This window comes from Haemaphysalis longicornis, unplaced genomic scaffold, assembly GCF_048455015.1.
Source record: "Haemaphysalis longicornis isolate Haplotype H1 unplaced genomic scaffold, Haemaphysalis longicornis Haplotype H1 scaffold_4, whole genome shotgun sequence".
Lineage (NCBI taxonomy): Eukaryota > Metazoa > Arthropoda > Arachnida > Ixodida > Ixodidae > Haemaphysalis > Haemaphysalis longicornis.
Window position 1 is genome coordinate 102,888,450 of NW_027526361.1, and position 8,514 is coordinate 102,896,963.

Consider the following 8,514-nt stretch of genomic DNA (forward strand, 5'->3'; position numbering starts at 1 on the left):
TTTGGATGATGTCAGTCTTCGCACGAACATTTGACGCCCACCTGGACCGCCTCGCCGACATACCTCCCTGCAGTGTTCCGACAGCCAGGCCTACAGCTCAATTTCATGAAATCTAGTTTTGGCTACCGTGAAACTACAACTCTTGGCCACCCCGTCGATGCCTCCAGGGTACGGCCAGGTCCAGAGAAAGTTTGTGCCCTCACCAATTTTCCTGTGCCACGCTCGATTCGTGGCATCAGAAGCTTGATAGGTCTCTGCTTCTAATTCTGTAATTTTATCAAACTTTGCCAACATTGCTGACCCGCTAACCACCCTGCTCAAAAACAATGTTATCTGTTCTTGGCGACACAACCTAACGGAAGCCTTTGACACTCCAATAACACGACTCACATCTTCGCAGGTATTAGGCCACTTCGATGCCTCTGCTCCCACCGCGTACTGATGCCAGTGGTCACAGTATCGGGGCTATCCTGGCTCAGCGGCAAGCCGGTTACCAGCCCATGACGGCGAATGCTGGCCATTTACTGCATGCAGCTGAACATAATGATTCAATTATGGAACGCAAATGTCTCGCCCTTTCGCCCTTGTGTGGGCTGTCATGAATTTCTGGCCGTACCTCTACAGCCGCTCTTTTAAAAAGTCACCACTGATCGTCCTGCTCTCTGCTGGCGTCCCACCTAAACGACCCAATGGGACGGCCAAGCCGTCCCATTGGGTCTCTCAGCTCAGCCACAAGCCAGCGCTGCTTGAGATGGAAATATAAGGCATATAATGTATAACCAGTTTACACTTTTATTTAGTTTTAGCATTTCACGCAGCTTACATGACTATTTATTGTATAGCGCTCGTGCATTAAGCGTCCCACAAATTTCCGCAATATCTCACGTCTAGCAATTGCATTCCTTGGACAGCAAAGTGTTCACAGATGTGTGGTCGTTCTGCTGACCGCTGTGCTCGTTCACCCAGCACAAAAAGTGCTTCCTGCACCATAGTTTTATGCTGTATGGTAAAAGTTTCAGTTGATTTTTGTTTCCTTAGTACAGTGTAACCCCGATAATACGACTTTCAAGGGGCCGCGAGAAAGCGTCATATGACCAGGGTGTCTTACGACCGGGGTGCGGGTAATTTCCGGCCTAGTAAATGGTCTCATGCAACAGGCGGGCTAAAAACCTATTTAAACTACTATATTTAGCACGTGTTCGCGTTATTTGCGAACCTTTAGCTGAAATCCCAAGTTTAAAAAAAAGCAACGCCTATGTTGTGCTCCCTTCCCTTAATGGCGTCCAACTAGCCCGCCAGCTAAGGCCGCGCGCTACACGATCTAAGGCTGACGTGGCCGAGGAAATTGAAAGAGGAAAAGGCGAGTGTGAAATTGCCAAGGCCAAGCGAAACGAATGATAATACAAGGCAGAGATCAACAAAAACAGCATTGCCGTACATGGTGGAGACATCCCTTGAACGGTTCCGTGCCAACACTGTTCGGTCATAGTGCTGGACACAGCTGTTTTCGTTTCCCATAAGAACCACCAACGCGAAATAGATAATTCAACCTTCACAAGTAAACTGTGTTGCCGCGAAAATTATCGCACGGTCTTGCTACAGTGACTTGCTGCAGCGGCCAGCGAGGGGAAAAAATGGCGGTGCCAACGGGTATGTGTCTCCCCCCTCCCCTCCTGTATTATGCGCCGCCTTTGCGGCGGACGCGTGTGAATTGAGGCACTCTAGCAAAGAAATGAGCGGAGTGACAATGCGGGTTCTGATAAGCAGAGAGCAGAGATATAGGGAGAAAGAGCGTCGTGAAAGGAAGAAACTTGTATTGAGCAGGCGGGGAAAGCGGCTGTCGGGTCATCACTGTGGGGCTGCCTTCGTATGTGTTTCCATATTCGTCGACGGCTCAACAGGAGCTTCAAATTTACGGTCCACCTGCCACCTGAACTTCGACTTCTCGCTGTTGGCCGGTTGGCATAGTGCCGCTGGGTGGAGCCGTCGCAGGTTAACTTCCGCTCACGAATACCCGCCTGCTCGGCTTGCGTCTGTTCAGTAAGGGGTCTGGCCCACCTAAGTACCTTTGCACATGAAGCAGCGTCAAACGGGGGTGAAGAATCAATAAGGTCAGGACGAGGCGGCGACGCGGTATAATATATGGGAAAAGCGCCGGTTTCTCCGCGCGGGTATGTCGTATGAAGCGGACCGCGTGCACACGAGCGTCATATCATCGGGGTTTTTAATGCATTGTTTCTATGGGGCGTTTGCCGGGACCTCAGTGATCCGTTGTAAGAAGCGGGTCGTCGTAAGTCTGGGGGACGTATCAGCGGGGTTCCACTGTACCTTCAATTGGCCCTAGATTTTCCTACTAGCGTACCGGTCAGGGAAGCGTCGCATGTGCACTTGTGCAGCATTTTTGTAAAGCGACCTGGAATTGGAGCTTGATACAGTGTACAAACTAACAAGCCAAAGAAAGGCACACTCTTCCATTCAGAAACGTGTTGTGGCTAAGTTTCAACTGACCGAACGTATTGCGACGACCCGTTGTTGGCTGGCGGACTAAACGCTAGGCTGACTGACTCTGTCGGAAGGTCGGCGAACCGTGCAGTAGCGCAGTCAAGCCAAGTAATTTTTTCTTGACGTCACACGAAAACGTCACCGAAAATGGGCAAGGATGCAGAGAGGAGGACAGCATTTTGAAATTGATTTTTCTACTCAATAAATTCACGTAAACGCACCCATAATGGTCGAAACATAGCCTAGGGACCCCGGACTAAAATTTGCGCTAGTAATCCCGCGATGTTTACAAATCACTCCAGTGTCCCTTTAAGAGATTAGGTTTTTGGATGGAACGGAGTCACAACAAAGTGCTTGCAGTCCTGTTCACAGCATAGTATTATTTATTTACATGGTACCTACAGCTTCAGTCAAGAATTCTTAGGCAGAAGTGGACAACAGCAATCTATAGGGTGTATGCACTGGCTACTCGACCGAACGGCGGTGCTACTTGCGCGGCGGCGCCGACTTTTTTGTACGGTTTAAAAGGCACGGACAGCAGAAAGGATAACGCGGCCAGTTTCGCGCTGTCACGATGCCATCCCCGCTCAATGATATCCTTACTTCTTGCGTTGCTTTAAGTGACAGTGACTCAAGTGAGGAAAGCTTCTCCCCCCAAGGCTGTGACGGCAGTTTATGTGGTGGCGCGTGTGAGACGAGGCACTGATTTTATCGTGCCTGGAAGGCCTGCTGCACGCTTCTTGAGGAGTATGAGAAACGGTGAGGTGCTCTGGAAACAGTGTTCTGGTGCGTTGAATGCATGACCGTCTGCCACCCGAGTTTCCAATAAAGCTGAGCGATTACACATAGGGTATAAGGGGAAACGTTCGCGATGTATGTATGTATGCAATAAAATTAGCTGCAGCAGCGACGACACAAATTCCTCGTGGGGCGACAAAGATTTCACCGATGATTTTCAAGTGTAGTTTTTTTGGTGTAGACGAAGCGGAAATTACTTTAAAACACCATTAATTCAGATTTCAAGGGACCGGAGAGAATGTTCGAATTTACCGAGTGCCCGAATCACCGGTTTACAGTCATAACTGAAAAATGCTTCCAACATCACCAAGCTTTTATTTGTTTTACAGTCAGTGATTGTCGTTTGCTTCGTGGAGGTGATGCACAAGAAAATCTTTATGTTGCGAATTTTTCGCTAGTTTTTTAGGTACGCCTTTGATTTCTACGGCAAATATGAATTACGTGAAGTGCAGCGCGGTGGAATGCGCTGCTGTTTTCCAACCTAAACTCGGTGGGGTGTCCAGGTTAACCAAAGAGCGGCCGAATCTGTCTCAATTAGTGAGTTTTCAGCCATAGAACAATGCAAACTTTGGACGGGACCAGATGCTGCGTGCGAATTAACTGAAATTATAAATTAAAAGAGGCCGAATAAACGGGATTTTACTCTATAAGAAGAAAAAGAATACAGAACACGCTTCAAGTACTTAAAAAAAAAAGAAGAAGAAGAAGAAGAAGAAAAAAAAAAAAAAAAACCCTGACGCGCTTGCGTTCGTCCCATGGCCTTCTCCGGGTGTGCGGTTGAAGCGTGAACAGCGCGGTCCGGAATTTCAAAGTGAAAAACCACGCTGGCTACCCCTTACGACATTCGCAAACCCATGAATCGGGCAAAAAATGATAATAATAAATAAAAACACTGCACACACGAACGTTCTTGCCAGCACCACACCACAAACCACGTTTTGCAACAGGAAACGCGCTTCCCGTGTGGCGGAATGCCACCGTACAAATGGCATTGGCACTGCTGAACAGGTAGCGCGGCCGCATGGTTGAAGGAGCATACACCCTATACAAAAAAAAAAGAGAATTATAAATATATATACGCGTTTTCTTGGACAAAAAACCAGTTGACAGTGCATGCTTCTGCATCCTTTCGTTGCCTCTGGCTTCAGTGTTTGCGCTATATTACAAGACGAGTTTCATTAATTTTTATTACAACATATAACCACTTCGTAATCTTAAATTCTGAGCAGACAAAGAGAAATGCTAATGGGCATTTGGTTTAGCCTCAAAAGAGCAGTTCACTTGGGAAAAAACCTGCACTCGCACAAACCACACTTTCATTGCGAGCACTGTTACTGCTCCACATAAATATCAATGTACAACAGAAATACACGTGAAATGCTTTTGTCTCTATGTCACAAACTCGAGCGTACGACGTTTCAAAGTACCGTATAAATTTTTCATTTTATTGTACAGCGCCGAACTCTTCTTGCAGTCGTCCGATTCATTCAGTTCGGTTCTATTCGCCCCGAGACAAGGCTGGAACTTTCTCGAACGAAGAGACGGTAACACGATCACTCGCCGGCCCGCCGGCGAGAAAACAACAAAAATAAAACCTCCATCGCTCCAGTTTCGTCAAAGCTTCCAGTACTTTCGAGGAGGTGCGCGTGGCCTTGCCAGTTCTAAAGAGCGTCGATGATTCTATAAGGGAGAAGAGGGAAGTTATTCGCTGACGGCGGGCGCGTTGTGTGTTGTTACTCGTGTGTTGTGTGTTGCCGGCACGGTTATAAAAAGAGAAGCCGCGCCTAAGCAAACCAGCTACGTTTGGCAGTCGTGATGTGACAACGGCACCTGTCAGTTTGAGCATCACACCATCGGCGACCCGTGCCCTGGAGGACTCCAACGTACTCCCGGGCCTTGAATCACCGTGATCGTCTCGGACGGCCTGGCCTACAACGAAGCCACGCTTCCCAGGTAGCCGAATCGCCTCCGACAGCGGTGCATCGCCCGGCCCGGTCGGTGAATATGATGGGACTCTGTCTCTCATAAGCATCGAACTGTTCGTTTCCTTTTAGTTAACTGCTCCGATTCGTAATATTCATTTGTTAACGCTCCTGTTTGTATCATTTTGTCTAATTGGACTGTTTCTTGTATTTGAATGCCATCTAAGTTGCCTGTCATTATCGATCCGTTACCTCGTGCTTGTGTTTGTAACTTGCCTGTCTAAATATAAGTCTTTGTGCTGTTTTTCGTTCAAGGCTCTTGCTCATTCTTGCCGCTCTGGTCGGCGAAAGCCGCACATCAGACGGCCACCCCCTTTGTCACCTGTGTCCTGTGGATTCGGTGGGGTTTGTTGGCTCTCTGGAGTCGACTCCCCATATCTTCTGACAGTGCACCCTAATTTAAAGAAACGGCTGAAACTCTACATCCAAAAAGGATAAACAGTGAGCTAAAAATCACAGTATGAAAAACCCCAGCATACCTGTTGTCATGTGGGAGGCGGCAGGAACGCGTACCAAGATTCTGTCCGCGCCATTGTTCGGACACCAGGACACAGCAACAGCTTTCATAAGAAGGGACCCTCAAAATCATGAGCTGAAAACATACAAACATACAAAAGTTATGCAATAGACTGCAGTAAAGAGGTGCAACACACACAGTATGTGTTTTATAAAGCTATCCAACAGGCGACTACAGGAACAAGGGCAAATTATTTACCAACGCAAGTAACGCCTTAAAGTACAGAAGAGTGCTGGGTAGCACAAAAATGTATGACAAAAAATAAAAAAAAGGGCCAGGACTCCCACAGTGAAATGCAAACTTAAAGGGGCACTGACACAAAATTTTGAAGGCGAGACAACTTCGGATATAGATTGGTGGGAACACATCTACATCATCTGCAAAATATCAGTGGCGAATACAGCCTAGAGCATATTTACAATCAATTTTAAAGTGTGAGAAACGCAACCGAGCAGCCAGCAGAGGACCACGCGCAATCGACATCCCGAGGATATTGTGTAAATAAACAACATCCAAACACGTGACGAGTTTGTGTTTGCCGCTTCCGCACTGCCGGCGTTTTTCGCCGGCTCGCCCGGCTCGCCGCTCCAATCGGAGGGCCGGAGGGCGGAGCTTCTGCTCTCGAGAACGAACGACCCGATCGTTGGCGGCGGAGGCGCCGTGATTTCGCCAGCTCATCGGGCAGCGGGCCGCGACCAAAGTTCAACAGCTATTCCAGGCACTCTGTTTCTATTACTGTTTATTACCATTGGATGCGGAAACGCGCCGGAGGTACGAAAAGCCCACTGAGCTAGCCGCACGGTCGCTGTGCAGGCGGCGGCCACGGCCGCGAAGTGGCCCAGGCCGGCGCAGTTAGCTCGAGTGATAGCTTGTTACCGCTGCATAAAATTGTCCCCAAGTTCGGACATGGTGGCTTACATGAGAAAGGAGTTAATGATGCGATGGCGGGTTGCATTAAAAATTGTCATCTGCACCGCTTACGAGAGCGGCACTCGAATATCCGCGGCAGTGCTAAGCCGAACACATCTGTAGGCGGACCTGTAGGCAGACCGGCCGGCTGCTCCCAGCGCGCGTCTTGCCACCCACCGTCTCGAGCGTCGCGCGTGGTTCTTTAGCCTCGGTAGCATTTGCATTCGCAGCGCCTGCGTCACATCCATGGTCGTTTTTTAATTAAGCGCCTTACGAGATCAGTACGAGGGGGCATTCGCAGAAACTGCCGTCGATGCGGATTCGACAGTGCTACGGCGGCTCTGCTCTGTGATATCCCTCCGACGGTCACGTGGTCAGCTTTGTTCACACAAAATCCACAAAATCCATCATTTCGCGGCACTCGCTGAAACCGAAACTGCGACTGGCCGCATTGAAAATGCCTCTAATTAAACAACCGTCGCACGCTGAAGCAAATGAGGTTTCTACAGGTTATAAGTAGGTCACTAGTTACTTATCGCAACAAAAAAAACAAGATGCGAAATTTTTGTGTCAGTGCCCCTTTAACTATAATGAAGGAAGGCCTTATACAGTGGGTCTCATTGATACAATTCTGCATAATTTTTCTTTTCATTCCAAGCCAAAATCCCTTAGAAATAATGCATTTTCGTGCATTGGATACGATCACATTTTTGCTAAAAATTGGATAGCATAACCCCGAAAGTGAACCTTGACCATTTTTAGAAACCTTACATTTATTCTTCGGTATACTAGCTCAAACCCTATGTCAACAACCCATGACCTGCATGGCCGCGCAAATATGCATTCTCCATCAGCAACTCAATTTTATTGAGCAACAGTAGAGTAGCTAGTAAAGTTGTGCTGCACTTTCTTTTCGAAGTCGGGGAGTAAATTCTTTGGAAATGTAAAAAAAAAAAGCTGCTGGTATTTTTCGCTTGGGCGGAGGATGTTTTGTATGACACTTCATGTTGTGCCTTGAATTAGTGAAGCCAGCCACCAGACGCTTAGAAGTCCTCAATGAAGAAGGAGAGCGCAGTGTTGTCAACTTTTTCGCGTAGTAGAGACCTATCTGCGTTCATCCTGCCGCTCTAACTTCCTCCAACCATTTGGGCAGGATGTCTTCCATTTGGTCATGCTTCGCACCTTGCGCTTGTTTCGCATCAGGGCCGGAAACTTGCAGATTCTTTTGAAGTTCCTCTTACTGACCGGCAATAGTGTTGAGCGTTGACACTGGCAAACCGAGCTTGTGTGCCAAATCCACGCATTTCCTCTTCGGGTTTTCTTCGAATTTCTGTACAATTTCCACTTTTTTTTATACTGAGTGCCTTCCGTTTCGTCGACATTGCCACAAGCCTGCCAGCACACCCCGCACAGCAACAAGGCAGCCTAAGGAGAACAAGACTAGTCAAATAGAACAAGAACAAAAATAGCCTCATAAGCAACACCACCGAACACAGGAACAACGCAGAAAGAGAACAAAGATGAAAGCGGGAAGCACAGAGCATGGCGAGAAGTTCGGGAGGGAAGTTGCCGCCTGCCAAGAGCATTGGAACATTCTTCTTCGATTATGATCAAACTGAGAAACTTTGTGATTATGATATGTTTCACTAGATGGCACAGTGCCTCGCCTGACGTATCATCCTCATTGAACAGAGCGCCCACGCCCGGCATCAGTGTTTTCGTCGCAGAACCGGCGCTGCAATGCAGGTCATGGGTTGTTGACATGGGGTTTGAGCTAGTATACCGAAGAATAAATGTAAGGTTTCT